This window comes from Rhinoderma darwinii (assembly GCF_050947455.1).
Source record: "Rhinoderma darwinii isolate aRhiDar2 chromosome 5 unlocalized genomic scaffold, aRhiDar2.hap1 SUPER_5_unloc_42, whole genome shotgun sequence".
Taxonomy (NCBI): Eukaryota; Metazoa; Chordata; class Amphibia; order Anura; family Rhinodermatidae; genus Rhinoderma; species Rhinoderma darwinii.
This window is the reverse complement of record NW_027461801.1, coordinates 476,680-491,736: the sequence shown is the minus strand read 5'-3', so window position 1 is coordinate 491,736 and position 15,057 is coordinate 476,680. Positions and strand designations below refer to the sequence as shown.

The window sequence follows — 15,057 nt, the reverse complement described above, 5'->3', positions numbered from 1 at the left end:
GGGACTGCAAAATGGAAAATAGGCATCCACCAACTTTACAGACAACTTCTCCTTGCTCCTACAACCTCCATCCTTGCACAGTTTGTTATTCTTCTAGGTAACATAGTAACAAATCCAAATTGCTGCTCTCTTTGTAGGCAAGCAAGGCTTTGTTGCAACTGCAATTCTTACTTCTTCTTGAAATGTAGGGACGACAGTACATTCCATCACATCCATCTAGTGTACACAGGTAGGTCCATTGTGGCGGGCAGGCGAGCGGGCGGGCTGCTTTATTGGCTGTTTGCTGTTCCCCTACTCCACTCCACTATTTGACTGTTGTGCTGCATCAATCAATCAATCAATCAATCAATCAATCAATCAATCAATCAATCAATCAATCAGTGGCTGGCTCAGGTGCAGCTCTTTAACTTACCTAAAAGGGAGGGCGGAGAGAAGACAAGGAAGGTGAATGAGGTGTTCCAATGTGAAATGCCGGAAACACAGAAACACAGACGACACACAACAAGAGGTGGCAATCTATTCATTAATTGCATTTAATCAATGAGCTCATTATCACTCATGCATTGTCCAACAGGTGTTGAAATAATGGGATTAAAAGGGGAGATCCCTTCAGAAAGACAGAAACAATAGCAAAGACAAAAAACACTTTTGGAATCTGCTTTTAGTCAACACATAAGGAAAGGGTGCACCGGTCCTGGAAATACTGCAATACCAGGTCAATGCGTGGAGTGGACAGAGCAAGCTCTATTTCCATCTCCCTGTTCTAAAAATCCATTTAATATATGGTCCCCAGATAGGGGACGTATCAGATATTAAACTGATAAGAACAGATACTACACTTGATCTTAGCCAAAAGGCCGAGAAGCGATAACCCGAACGGGCCGCGCGTTGCCCGAGCCTGCCCGATACTGCTGTTCAGCCCTTGCAGCGATTCAGCCTACTTCTAGGCAATTCCATGGGGCCCTGCAGGCTCACACACTCACAGCTACACGGGAGGTGAATAAAGGCCGGAGAGGAAGCCAGACAGGATTTGCTTCTTTTGCTTGCACCACAATGCAGTGCTGAAAGAGGAGGAATCTACATAAAAACGCCTTCCTGGCAACGCCCAAATGCCCTGCTGCCATGCAGATAAACACTGGCAGCGGCAGCAAGTGCATGCCCACAGCCACCCCTTGTTCCTTCACACCTTGTATCAGCTGTAATCCAGTCCAGTCCAGTGCTGCCTGCTGAGCAGCACTGACCAACACTGCCTGGGCCCAGGCTTTTATCTCTGAGGCCCCATTATGATGTCAGAAAGCTGGCTCTGGAATCCTGAGGGCTCCACTATGACACGTGCAAAGTTCCGTCTGAACTTTATATAAGACGGTGAGGCTCAGTCAGTCACTCAGTGTTGCCTGAGAGGGCAACACTGCAACAGCCGGCCGCCAGGCTGTCTTTTTTTTGCACAGCTAGTTGCCTCCAGGAGGCCACAAGAGGGAGACAAGGGACTGCAAAATGGAAAATAGGCATCCACCAACTTTACAGACAACTTCTCCTTGCTCCTACAACCTCCATCCTTGCACAGTTTGTTATTCTTCTAGGTAACATAGTAACAAATCCAAATTGCTGCTCTCTTTGTAGGCAAGCAAGGCTTTGTTGCAACTGCAATTCTTACTTCTTCTTGAAATGTAGGGACGACAGTACATTCCATCACATCCATCTAGTGTACACAGGTAGGTCCATTGTGGCGGGCAGGCGAGCGGGCGGGCTGCTTTATTGGCTGTTTGCTGTTCCCCTACTCCACTCCACTATTTGACTGTTGTGCTGCATCAATCAATCAATCAATCAATCAATCAATCAATCAATCAATCAATCAATCAATCAGTGGCTGGCTCAGGTGCAGCTCTTTAACTTACCTAAAAGGGAGGGCGGAGAGAAGACAAGGAAGGTGAATGAGGTGTTCCAATGTGAAATGCCGGAAACACAGAAACACAGACGACACACAACAAGAGGTGGCAATCTATTCATTAATTGCATTTAATCAATGAGCTCATTATCACTCATGCATTGTCCAACAGGTGTTGAAATAATGGGATTAAAAGGGGAGATCCCTTCAGAAAGACAGAAACAATAGCAAAGACAAAAAACACTTTTGGAATCTGCTTTTAGTCAACACATAAGGAAAGGGTGCACCGGTCCTGGAAATACTGCAATACCAGGTCAATGCGTGGAGTGGACAGAGCAAGCTCTATTTCCATCTCCCTGTTCTAAAAATCCATTTAATATATGGTCCCCAGATAGGGGACGTATCAGATATTAAACTGATAAGAACAGATACTACACTTGATCTTAGCCAAAAGGCCGAGAAGCGATAACCCGAACGGGCCGCGCGTTGCCCGAGCCTGCCCGATACTGCTGTTTAGCCCTTGCAGCGATTCAGCCTACTTCTAGGCAATTCCATGGGGCCCTGCAGGCTCACACACTCACAGCTACACGGGAGGTGAATAAAGGCCGGAGAGGAAGCCAGACAGGATTTGCTTCTTTTGCTTGCACCACAATGCAGTGCTGAAAGAGGAGGAATCTACATAAAAACGCCTTCCTGGCAACGCCCAAATGCCCTGCTGCCATGCAGATAAACACTGGCAGCGGCAGCAAGTGCATGCCCACAGCCACCCCTTGTTCCTTCACACCTTGTATCAGCTGTAATCCAGTCCAGTCCAGTGCTGCCTGCTGAGCAGCACTGACCAACACTGCCTGGGCCCAGGCTTTTATCTCTGAGGCCCCATTATGATGTCAGAAAGCTGGCTCTGGAATCCTGAGGGCTCCACTATGACACGTGCAAAGTTCCGTCTGAACTTTATATAAGACGGTGAGGCTCAGTCAGTCACTCAGTGTTGCCTGAGAGGGCAACACTGCAACAGCCGGCCGCCAGGCTGTCTTTTTTTTGCACAGCTAGTTGCCTCCAGGAGGCCACAAGAGGGAGACAAGGGACTGCAAAATGGAAAATAGGCATCCACCAACTTTACAGACAACTTCTCCTTGCTCCTACAACCTCCATCCTTGCACAGTTTGTTATTCTTCTAGGTAACATAGTAACAAATCCAAATTGCTGCTCTCTTTGTAGGCAAGCAAGGCTTTGTTGCAACTGCAATTCTTACTTCTTCTTGAAATGTAGGGACGACAGTACATTCCATCACATCCATCTAGTGTACACAGGTAGGTCCATTGTGGCGGGCAGGCGAGCGGGCGGGCTGCTTTATTGGCTGTTTGCTGTTCCCCTACTCCACTCCACTATTTGACTGTTGTGCTGCATCAATCAATCAATCAATCAATCAATCAATCAATCAATCAATCAATCAATCAATCAATCAATCAGTGGCTGGCTCAGGTGCAGCTCTTTAACTTACCTAAAAGGGAGGGCGGAGAGAAGACAAGGAAGGTGAATGAGGTGTTCCAATGTGAAATGCCGGAAACACAGAAACACAGACGACACACAACAAGAGGTGGCAATCTATTCATTAATTGCATTTAATCAATGAGCTCATTATCACTCATGCATTGTCCAACAGGTGTTGAAATAATGGGATTAAAAGGGGAGATCCCTTCAGAAAGACAGAAACAATAGCAAAGACAAAAAACACTTTTGGAATCTGCTTTTAGTCAACACATAAGGAAAGGGTGCACCGGTCCTGGAAATACTGCAATACCAGGTCAATGCGTGGAGTGGACAGAGCAAGCTCTATTTCCATCTCCCTGTTCTAAAAATCCATTTAATATATGGTCCCCAGATAGGGGACGTATCAGATATTAAACTGATAAGAACAGATACTACACTTGATCTTAGCCAAAAGGCCGAGAAGCGATAACCCGAACGGGCCGCGCGTTGCCCGATCCTGCCCGATACTGCTGTTCAGCCCTTGCAGCGATTCAGCCTACTTCTAGGCAATTCCATGGGGCCCTGCAGGCTCACACACTCACAGCTACACGGGAGGTGAATAAAGGCCGGAGAGGAAGCCAGACAGGATTTGCTTCTTTTGCTTGCACCACAATGCAGTGCTGAAAGAGGAGGAATCTACATAAAAACGCCTTCCTGGCAACGCCCAAATGCCCTGCTGCCATGCAGATAAACACTGGCAGCGGCAGCAAGTGCATGCCCACAGCCACCCCTTGTTCCTTCACACCTTGTATCAGCTGTAATCCAGTCCAGTCCAGTGCTGCCTGCTGAGCAGCACTGACCAACACTGCCTGGGCCCAGGCTTTTATCTCTGAGGCCCCATTATGATGTCAGAAAGCTGGCTCTGGAATCCTGAGGGCTCCACTATGACACGTGCAAAGTTCCGTCTGAACTTTATATAAGACGGTGAGGCTCAGTCAGTCACTCAGTGTTGCCTGAGAGGGCAACACTGCAACAGCCGGCCGCCAGGCTGTCTTTTTTTTGCACAGCTAGTTGCCTCCAGGAGGCCACAAGAGGGAGACAAGGGACTGCAAAATGGAAAATAGGCATCCACCAACTTTACAGACAACTTCTCCTTGCTCCAACAACCTCCATCCTTGCTCCAACAACCTCCATCCTTGCACAGTTTGTTATTCTTCTAGGTAACATAGTAACAAATCCAAATTGCTGCTCTCTTTGTAGGCAAGCAAGGCTTTGTTGCAACTGCAATTCTTACTTCTTCTTGAAATGTAGGGACGACAGTACATTCCATCACATCCATCTAGTGTACACAGGTAGGTCCATTGTGGCGGGCAGGCGAGCGGGCGGGCTGCTTTATTGGCTGTTTGCTGTTCCCCTACTCCACTCCACTATTTGACTGTTGTGCTGCATCAATCAATCAATCAATCAATCAATCAATCAATCAATCAATCAATCAATCAGTGGCTGGCTCAGGTGCAGCTCTTTAACTTACCTAAAAGGGAGGGCGGAGAGAAGACAAGGAAGGTGAATGAGGTGTTCCAATGTGAAATGCCGGAAACACAGAAACACAGACGACACACAACAAGAGGTGGCAATCTATTCATTAATTGCATTTAATCAATGAGCTCATTATCACTCATGCATTGTCCAACAGGTGTTGAAATAATGGGATTAAAAGGGGAGATCCCTTCAGAAAGACAGAAACAATAGCAAAGACAAAAAACACTTTTGGAATCTGCTTTTAGTCAACACATAAGGAAAGGGTGCACCGGTCCTGGAAATACTGCAATACCAGGTCAATGCGTGGAGTGGACAGAGCAAGCTCTATTTCCATCTCCCTGTTCTAAAAATCCATTTAATATATGGTCCCCAGATAGGGGACGTATCAGATATTAAACTGATAAGATCAGATACTACACTTGATCTTAGCCAAAAGGCCGAGAAGCGATAACCCGAACGGGCCGCGCGTTGCCCGAGCCTGCCCGATACTGCTGTTCAGCCCTTGCAGCGATTCAGCCTACTTCTAGGCAATTCCATGGGGCCCTGCAGGCTCACACACTCACAGCTACACGGGAGGTGAATAAAGGCCGGAGAGGAAGCCAGACAGGATTTGCTTCTTTTGCTTGCACCACAATGCAGTGCTGAAAGAGGAGGAATCTACATAAAAACGCCTTCCTGGCAACGCCCAAATGCCCTGCTGCCATGCAGATAAACACTGGCAGCGGCAGCAAGTGCATGCCCACAGCCACCCCTTGTTCCTTCACACCTTGTATCAGCTGTAATCCAGTCCAGTCCGGTGCTGCCTGCTGAGCAGCACTGACCAACACTGCCTGGGCCCAGGCTTTTATCTCTGAGGCCCCATTATGATGTCAGAAAGCTGGCTCTGGAATCCTGAGGGCTCCACTATGACACGTGCAAAGTTCCGTCTGAACTTTATATAAGACGGTGAGGCTCAGTCAGTCACTCAGTGTTGCCTGAGAGGGCAACACTGCAACAGCCGGCCGCCAGGCTGTCTTTTTTTTGCACAGCTAGTTGCCTCCAGGAGGCCACAAGAGGGAGACAAGGGACTGCAAAATGGAAAATAGGCATCCACCAACTTTACAGACAACTTCTCCTTGCTCCAACAACCTCCATCCTTGCTCCAACAACCTCCATCCTTGCACAGTTTGTTATTCTTCTAGGTAACATAGTAACAAATCCAAATTGCTGCTCTCTTTGTAGGCAAGCAAGGCTTTGTTGCAACTGCAATTCTTACTTCTTCTTGAAATGTAGGGACGACAGTACATTCCATCACATCCATCTAGTGTACACAGGTAGGTCCATTGTGGCGGGCAGGCGAGCGGGCGGGCTGCTTTATTGGCTGTTTGCTGTTCCCCTACTCCACTCCACTATTTGACTGTTGTGCTGCATCAATCAATCAATCAATCAATCAATCAATCAATCAATCAATCAATCAGTGGCTGGCTCAGGTGCAGCTCTTTAACTTACCTAAAAGGGAGGGCGGAGAGAAGACAAGGAAGGTGAATGAGGTGTTCCAATGTGAAATGCCGGAAACACAGAAACACAGACGACACACAACAAGAGGTGGCAATCTATTCATTAATTGCATTTAATCAATGAGCTCATTATCACTCATGCATTGTCCAACAGGTGTTGAAATAATGGGATTAAAAGGGGAGATCCCTTCAGAAAGACAGAAACAATAGCAAAGACAAAAAACACTTTTGGAATCTGCTTTTAGTCAACACATAAGGAAAGGGTGCACCGGTCCTGGAAATACTGCAATACCAGGTCAATGCGTGGAGTGGACAGAGCAAGCTCTATTTCCATCTCCCTGTTCTAAAAATCCATTTAATATATGGTCCCCAGATAGGGGACGTATCAGATATTAAACTGATAAGATCAGATACTACACTTGATCTTAGCCAAAAGGCCGAGAAGCGATAACCCGAACGGGCCGCGCGTTGCCCGAGCCTGCCCGATACTGCTGTTCAGCCCTTGCAGCGATTCAGCCTACTTCTAGGCAATTCCATGGGGCCCTGCAGGCTCACACACTCACAGCTACACGGGAGGTGAATAAAGGCCGGAGAGGAAGCCAGACAGGATTTGCTTCTTTTGCTTGCACCACAATGCAGTGCTGAAAGAGGAGGAATCTACATAAAAACGCCTTCCTGGCAACGCCCAAATGCCCTGCTGCCATGCAGATAAACACTGGCAGCGGCAGCAAGTGCATGCCCACAGCCACCCCTTGTTCCTTCACACCTTGTATCAGCTGTAATCCAGTCCAGTCCGGTGCTGCCTGCTGAGCAGCACTGACCAACACTGCCTGGGCCCAGGCTTTTATCTCTGAGGCCCCATTATGATGTCAGAAAGCTGGCTCTGGAATCCTGAGGGCTCCACTATGACACGTGCAAAGTTCCGTCTGAACTTTATATAAGACGGTGAGGCTCAGTCAGTCACTCAGTGTTGCCTGAGAGGGCAACACTGCAACAGCCGGCCGCCAGGCTGTCTTTTTTTTGCACAGCTAGTTGCCTCCAGGAGGCCACAAGAGGGAGACAAGGGACTGCAAAATGGAAAATAGGCATCCACCAACTTTACAGACAACTTCTCCTTGCTCCTACAACCTCCATCCTTGCACAGTTTGTTATTCTTCTAGGTAACATAGTAACAAATCCAAATTGCTGCTCTCTTTGTAGGCAAGCAAGGCTTTGTTGCAACTGCAATTCTTACTTCTTCTTGAAATGTAGGGACGACAGTACATTCCATCACATCCATCTAGTGTACACAGGTAGGTCCATTGTGGCGGGCAGGCGAGCGGGCGGGCTGCTTTATTGGCTGTTTGCTGTTCCCCTACTCCACTCCACTATTTGACTGTTGTGCTGCATCAATCAATCAATCAATCAATCAATCAATCAATCAATCAATCAATCAATCAATCAGTGGCTGGCTCAGGTGCAGCTCTTTAACTTACCTAAAAGGGAGGGCGGAGAGAAGACAAGGAAGGTGAATGAGGTGTTCCAATGTGAAATGCCGGAAACACAGAAACACAGACGACACACAACAAGAGGTGGCAATCTATTCATTAATTGCATTTAATCAATGAGCTCATTATCACTCATGCATTGTCCAACAGGTGTTGAAATAATGGGATTAAAAGGGGAGATCCCTTCAGAAAGACAGAAACAATAGCAAAGACAAAAAACACTTTTGGAATCTGCTTTTAGTCAACACATAAGGAAAGGGTGCACCGGTCCTGGAAATACTGCAATACCAGGTCAATGCGTGGAGTGGACAGAGCAAGCTCTATTTCCATCTCCCTGTTCTAAAAATCCATTTAATATATGGTCCCCAGATAGGGGACGTATCAGATATTAAACTGATAAGAACAGATACTACACTTGATCTTAGCCAAAAGGCCGAGAAGCGATAACCCGAACGGGCCGCGCGTTGCCCGAGCCTGCCCGATACTGCTGTTCAGCCCTTGCAGCGATTCAGCCTACTTCTAGGCAATTCCATGGGGCCCTGCAGGCTCACACACTCACAGCTACACGGGAGGTGAATAAAGGCCGGAGAGGAAGCCAGACAGGATTTGCTTCTTTTGCTTGCACCACAATGCAGTGCTGAAAGAGGAGGAATCTACATAAAAACGCCTTCCTGGCAACGCCCAAATGCCCTGCTGCCATGCAGATAAACACTGGCAGCGGCAGCAAGTGCATGCCCACAGCCACCCCTTGTTCCTTCACACCTTGTATCAGCTGTAATCCAGTCCAGTCCAGTGCTGCCTGCCTGCTGAGCAGCACTGACCAACACTGCCTGGGCCCAGGCTTTTATCTCTGAGGCCCCATTATGATGTCAGAAAGCTGGCTCTGGAATCCTGAGGGCTCCACTATGACACGTGCAAAGTTCCGTCTGAACTTTATATAAGACGGTGAGGCTCAGTCAGTCACTCAGTGTTGCCTGAGAGGGCAACACTGCAACAGCCGGCCGCCAGGCTGTCTTTTTTTTGCACAGCTAGTTGCCTCCAGGAGGCCACAAGAGGGAGACAAGGGACTGCAAAATGGAAAATAGGCATCCACCAACTTTACAGACAACTTCTCCTTGCTCCTACAACCTCCATCCTTGCACAGTTTGTTATTCTTCTAGGTAACATAGTAACAAATCCAAATTGCTGCTCTCTTTGTAGGCAAGCAAGGCTTTGTTGCAACTGCAATTCTTACTTCTTCTTGAAATGTAGGGACGACAGTACATTCCATCACATCCATCTAGTGTACACAGGTAGGTCCATTGTGGCGGGCAGGCGAGCGGGCGGGCTGCTTTATTGGCTGTTTGCTGTTCCCCTACTCCACTCCACTATTTGACTGTTGTGCTGCATCAATCAATCAATCAATCAATCAATCAATCAATCAATCAATCAATCAGTGGCTGGCTCAGGTGCAGCTCTTTAACTTACCTAAAAGGGAGGGCGGCCCTTGTTCCTTCACACCTTGTATCAGCTGTAATCCAGTCCAGTCCAGTGCTGCCTGCTGAGCAGCACTGACCAACACTGCCTGGGCCCAGGCTTTTATCTCTGAGGCCCCATTATGATGTCAGAAAGCTGGCTCTGGAATCCTGAGGGCTCCACTATGACACGTGCAAAGTTCCGTCTGAACTTTATATAAGACGGTGAGGCTCAGTCAGTCACTCAGTGTTGCCTGAGAGGGCAACACTGCAACAGCCGGCCGCCAGGCTGTCTTTTTTTTGCACAGCTAGTTGCCTCCAGGAGGCCACAAGAGGGAGACAAGGGACTGCAAAATGGAAAATAGGCATCCACCAACTTTACAGACAACTTCTCCTTGCTCCTACAACCTCCATCCTTGCACAGTTTGTTATTCTTCTAGGTAACATAGTAACAAATCCAAATTGCTGCTCTCTTTGTAGGCAAGCAAGGCTTTGTTGCAACTGCAATTCTTACTTCTTCTTGAAATGTAGGGACGACAGTACATTCCATCACATCCATCTAGTGTACACAGGTAGGTCCATTGTGGCGGGCAGGCGAGCGGGCGGGCTGCTTTATTGGCTGTTTGCTGTTCCCCTACTCCACTCCACTATTTGACTGTTGTGCTGCATCAATCAATCAATCAATCAATCAATCAATCAATCAATCAATCAATCAATCAGTGGCTGGCTCAGGTGCAGCTCTTTAACTTACCTAAAAGGGAGGGCGGAGAGAAGACAAGGAAGGTGAATGAGGTGTTCCAATGTGAAATGCCGGAAACACAGAAACACAGACGACACACAACAAGAGGTGGCAATCTATTCATTAATTGCATTTAATCAATGAGCTCATTATCACTCATGCATTGTCCAACAGGTGTTGAAATAATGGGATTAAAAGGGGAGATCCCTTCAGAAAGACAGAAACAATAGCAAAGACAAAAAACACTTTTGGAATCTGCTTTTAGTCAACACATAAGGAAAGGGTGCACCGGTCCTGGAAATACTGCAATACCAGGTCAATGCGTGGAGTGGACAGAGCAAGCTCTATTTCCATCTCCCTGTTCTAAAAATCCATTTAATATATGGTCCCCAGATAGGGGACGTATCAGATATTAAACTGATAAGAACAGATACTACACTTGATCTTAGCCAAAAGGCCGAGAAGCGATAACCCGAACGGGCCGCGCGTTGCCCGAGCCTGCCCGATACTGCTGTTCAGCCCTTGCAGCGATTCAGCCTACTTCTAGGCAATTCCATGGGGCCCTGCAGGCTCACACACTCACAGCTACACGGGAGGTGAATAAAGGCCGGAGAGGAAGCCAGACAGGATTTGCTTCTTTTGCTTGCACCACAATGCAGTGCTGAAAGAGGAGGAATCTACATAAAAACGCCTTCCTGGCAACGCCCAAATGCCCTGCTGCCATGCAGATAAACACTGGCAGCGGCAGCAAGTGCATGCCCACAGCCACCCCTTGTTCCTTCACACCTTGTATCAGCTGTAATCCAGTCCAGTCCAGTGCTGCCTGCTGAGCAGCACTGACCAACACTGCCTGGGCCCAGGCTTTTATCTCTGAGGCCCCATTATGATGTCAGAAAGCTGGCTCTGGAATCCTGAGGGCTCCACTATGACACGTGCAAAGTTCCGTCTGAACTTTATATAAGACGGTGAGGCTCAGTCAGTCACTCAGTGTTGCCTGAGAGGGCAACACTGCAACAGCCGGCCGCCAGGCTGTCTTTTTTTTGCACAGCTAGTTGCCTCCAGGAGGCCACAAGAGGGAGACAAGGGACTGCAAAATGGAAAATAGGCATCCACCAACTTTACAGACAACTTCTCCTTGCTCCTACAACCTCCATCCTTGCACAGTTTGTTATTCTTCTAGGTAACATAGTAACAAATCCAAATTGCTGCTCTCTTTGTAGGCAAGCAAGGCTTTGTTTCAACTGCAATTCTTACTTCTTCTTGAAATGTAGGGACGACAGTACATTCCATCACATCCATCTAGTGTACACAGGTAGGTCCATTGTGGCGGGCAGGCGAGCGGGCGGGCTGCTTTATTGGCTGTTTGCTGTTCCCCTACTCCACTCCACTATTTGACTGTTGTGCTGCATCAATCAATCAATCAATCAATCAATCAATCAGTGGCTGGCTCAGGTGCAGCTCTTTAACTTACCTAAAAGGGAGGGCGGAGAGAAGACAAGGAAGGTGAATGAGGTGTTCCAATGTGAAATGCCGGAAACACAGAAACACAGACGACACACAACAAGAGGTGGCAATCTATTCATTAATTGCATTTAATCAATGAGCTCATTATCACTCATGCATTGTCCAACAGGTGTTGAAATATTGGGATTAAAAGGGGAGATCCCTTCAGAAAGACAGAAACAATAGCAAAGACAAAAAACACTTTTGGAATCTGCTTTTAGTCAACACATAAGGAAAGGGTGCACCGGTCCTGGAAATACTGCAATACCAGGTCAATGCGTGGAGTGGACAGAGCAAGCTCTATTTCCATCTCCCTGTTCTAAAAATCCATTTAATATATGGTCCCCAGATAGGGGACGTATCAGATATTAAACTGATAAGAACAGATACTACACTTGATCTTAGCCAAAAGGCCGAGAAGCGATAACCCGAACGGGCCGCGCGTTGCCCGAGCCTGCCCGATACTGCTGTTCAGCCCTTGCAGCGATTCAGCCTACTTCTAGGCAATTCCATGGGGCCCTGCAGGCTCACACACTCACAGCTACACGGGAGGTGAATAAAGGCCGGAGAGGAAGCCAGACAGGATTTGCTTCTTTTGCTTGCACCACAATGCAGTGCTGAAAGAGGAGGAATCTACATAAAAACGCCTTCCTGGCAACGCCCAAATGCCCTGCTGCCATGCAGATAAACACTGGCAGCGGCAGCAAGTGCATGCCCACAGCCACCCCTTGTTCCTTCACACCTTGTATCAGCTGTAATCCAGTCCAGTCCAGTGCTGCCTGCTGAGCAGCACTGACCAACACTGCCTGGGCCCAGGCTTTTATCTCTGAGGCCCCATTATGATGTCAGAAAGCTGGCTCTGGAATCCTGAGGGCTCCACTATGACACGTGCAAAGTTCCGTCTGAACTTTATATAAGACGGTGAGGCTCAGTCAGTCACTCAGTGTTGCCTGAGAGGGCAACACTGCAACAGCCGGCCGCCAGGCTGTCTTTTTTTTGCACAGCTAGTTGCCTCCAGGAGGCCACAAGAGGGAGACAAGGGACTGCAAAATGGAAAATAGGCATCCACCAACTTTACAGACAACTTCTCCTTGCTCCTACAACCTCCATCCTTGCACAGTTTGTTATTCTTCTAGGTAACATAGTAACAAATCCAAATTGCTGCTCTCTTTGTAGGCAAGCAAGGCTTTGTTGCAACTGCAATTCTTACTTCTTCTTGAAATGTAGGGACGACAGTACATTCCATCACATCCATCTAGTGTACACAGGTAGGTCCATTGTGGCGGGCAGGCGAGCGGGCGGGCTGCTTTATTGGCTGTTTGCTGTTCCCCTACTCCACTCCACTATTTGACTGTTGTGCTGCATCAATCAATCAATCAATCAATCAATCAATCAATCAATCAATCAATCAATCAATCAATCAGTGGCTGGCTCAGGTGCAGCTCTTTAACTTACCTAAAAGGGAGGGCGGAGAGAAGACAAGGAAGGTGAATGAGGTGTTCCAATGTGAAATGCCGGAAACACAGAAACACAGACGACACACAACAAGAGGTGGCAATCTATTCATTAATTGCATTTAATCAATGAGCTCATTATCACTCATGCATTGTCCAACAGGTGTTGAAATAATGGGATTAAAAGGGGAGATCCCTTCAGAAAGACAGAAACAATAGCAAAGACAAAAAACACTTTTGGAATCTGCTTTTAGTCAACACATAAGGAAAGGGTGCACCGGTCCTGGAAATACTGCAATACCAGGTCAATGCGTGGAGTGGACAGAGCAAGCTCTATTTCCATCTCCCTGTTCTAAAAATCCATTTAATATATGGTCCCCAGATAGGGGACGTATCAGATATTAAACTGATAAGAACAGATACTACACTTGATCTTAGCCAAAAGGCCGAGAAGCGATAACCCGAACGGGCCGCGCGTTGCCCGAGCCTGCCCGATACTGCTGTTCAGCCCTTGCAGCGATTCAGCCTACTTCTAGGCAATTCCATGGGGCCCTGCAGGCTCACACACTCACAGCTACACGGGAGGTGAATAAAGGCCGGAGAGGAAGCCAGACAGGATTTGCTTCTTTTGCTTGCACCACAATGCAGTGCTGAAAGAGGAGGAATCTACATAAAAACGCCTTCCTGGCAACGCCCAAATGCCCTGCTGCCATGCAGATAAACACTGGCAGCGGCAGCAAGTGCATGCCCACAGCCACCCCTTGTTCCTTCACACCTTGTATCAGCTGTAATCCAGTCCAGTCCAGTGCTGCCTGCTGAGCAGCACTGACCAACACTGCCTGGGCCCAGGCTTTTATCTCTGAGGCCCCATTATGATGTCAGAAAGCTGGCTCTGGAATCCTGAGGGCTCCACTATGACACGTGCAAAGTTCCGTCTGAACTTTATATAAGACGGTGAGGCTCAGTCAGTCACTCAGTGTTGCCTGAGAGGGCAACACTGCAACAGCCGGCCGCCAGGCTGTCTTTTTTTTGCACAGCTAGTTGCCTCCAGGAGGCCACAAGAGGGAGACAAGGGACTGCAAAATGGAAAATAGGCATCCACCAACTTTACAGACAACTTCTCCTTGCTCCTACAACCTCCATCCTTGCACAGTTTGTTATTCTTCTAGGTAACATAGTAACAAATCCAAATTGCTGCTCTCTTTGTAGGCAAGCAAGGCTTTGTTGCAACTGCAATTCTTACTTCTTCTTGAAATGTAGGGACGACAGTACATTCCATCACATCCATCTAGTGTACACAGGTAGGTCCATTGTGGCGGGCAGGCGAGCGGGCGGGCTGCTTTATTGGCTGTTTGCTGTTCCCCTACTCCACTCCACTATTTGACTGTTGTGCTGCATCAATCAATCAATCAATCAATCAATCAATCAATCAATCAATCAATCAGTGGCTGGCTCAGGTGCAGCTCTTTAACTTACCTAAAAGGGAGGGCGGAGAGAAGACAAGGAAGGTGAATGAGGTGTTCCAATGTGAAATGCCGGAAACACAGAAACACAGACGACACACAACAAGAGGTGGCAATCTATTCATTAATTGCATTTAATCAATGAGCTCATTATCACTCATGCATTGTCCAACAGGTGTTGAAATAATGGGATTAAAAGGGGAGATCCCTTCAGAAAGACAGAAACAATAGCAAAGACAAAAAACACTTTTGGAATCTGCTTTTAGTCAACACATAAGGAAAGGGTGCACCGGTCCTGGAAATACTGCAATACCAGGTCAATGCGTGGAGTGGACAGAGCAAGCTCTATTTCCATCTCCCTGTTCTAAAAATCCATTTAATATATGGTCCCCAGATAGGGGACGTATCAGATATTAAACTGATAAGAACAGATACTACACTTGATCTTAGCCAAAAGGCCGAGAAGCGATAACCCGAACGGGCCGCGCGTTGCCCGAGCCTGCCCGATACTGCTGTTCAGCCCTTGCAGCGATTCAGCCTACTTCTAGGCAATTCCATGGGGCCCTG

At 47.7% G+C, this 15,057-nt stretch overlaps 10 non-coding genes across 10 annotated transcripts; all 10 read right to left on the bottom strand.

Annotated features, from left to right (window-relative positions):
- Positions 1 to 678: 678 nt before the first annotated feature.
- LOC142693248 (U2 spliceosomal RNA) lies at positions 679 to 869 on the bottom strand. Its single transcript, XR_012861609.1, has one exon. It is a non-coding gene; the product is annotated as a U2 spliceosomal RNA (small nuclear RNA).
- Positions 870 to 2,161: 1,292 nt separating this feature from the next.
- On the bottom strand, positions 2,162 to 2,352 carry LOC142693247 (U2 spliceosomal RNA). The gene has a single exon (XR_012861608.1). It is a non-coding gene; the product is annotated as a U2 spliceosomal RNA (small nuclear RNA).
- A 1,300-nt stretch (positions 2,353 to 3,652) lies between these two features.
- Positions 3,653 to 3,843, bottom strand: LOC142693245 (U2 spliceosomal RNA). The gene has a single exon (XR_012861607.1). It is a non-coding gene; the product is annotated as a U2 spliceosomal RNA (small nuclear RNA).
- A 1,309-nt stretch (positions 3,844 to 5,152) lies between these two features.
- On the bottom strand, positions 5,153 to 5,343 carry LOC142693403 (U2 spliceosomal RNA). The gene has a single exon (XR_012861749.1). It is a non-coding gene; the product is annotated as a U2 spliceosomal RNA (small nuclear RNA).
- A 1,305-nt stretch (positions 5,344 to 6,648) lies between these two features.
- Positions 6,649 to 6,839, bottom strand: LOC142693402 (U2 spliceosomal RNA). The gene has a single exon (XR_012861748.1). It is a non-coding gene; the product is annotated as a U2 spliceosomal RNA (small nuclear RNA).
- A 1,292-nt stretch (positions 6,840 to 8,131) lies between these two features.
- LOC142693243 (U2 spliceosomal RNA) lies at positions 8,132 to 8,322 on the bottom strand. Its single transcript, XR_012861605.1, has one exon. It is a non-coding gene; the product is annotated as a U2 spliceosomal RNA (small nuclear RNA).
- A 2,026-nt stretch (positions 8,323 to 10,348) lies between these two features.
- On the bottom strand, positions 10,349 to 10,539 carry LOC142693242 (U2 spliceosomal RNA). Its single transcript, XR_012861604.1, has one exon. It is a non-coding gene; the product is annotated as a U2 spliceosomal RNA (small nuclear RNA).
- Positions 10,540 to 11,807: 1,268 nt separating this feature from the next.
- Positions 11,808 to 11,998, bottom strand: LOC142693241 (U2 spliceosomal RNA). Its single transcript, XR_012861603.1, has one exon. It is a non-coding gene; the product is annotated as a U2 spliceosomal RNA (small nuclear RNA).
- A 1,296-nt stretch (positions 11,999 to 13,294) lies between these two features.
- LOC142693240 (U2 spliceosomal RNA) lies at positions 13,295 to 13,485 on the bottom strand. The gene has a single exon (XR_012861602.1). It is a non-coding gene; the product is annotated as a U2 spliceosomal RNA (small nuclear RNA).
- Positions 13,486 to 14,769: 1,284 nt separating this feature from the next.
- On the bottom strand, positions 14,770 to 14,960 carry LOC142693239 (U2 spliceosomal RNA). The gene has a single exon (XR_012861601.1). It is a non-coding gene; the product is annotated as a U2 spliceosomal RNA (small nuclear RNA).
- Positions 14,961 to 15,057: the final 97 nt, after the last annotated feature.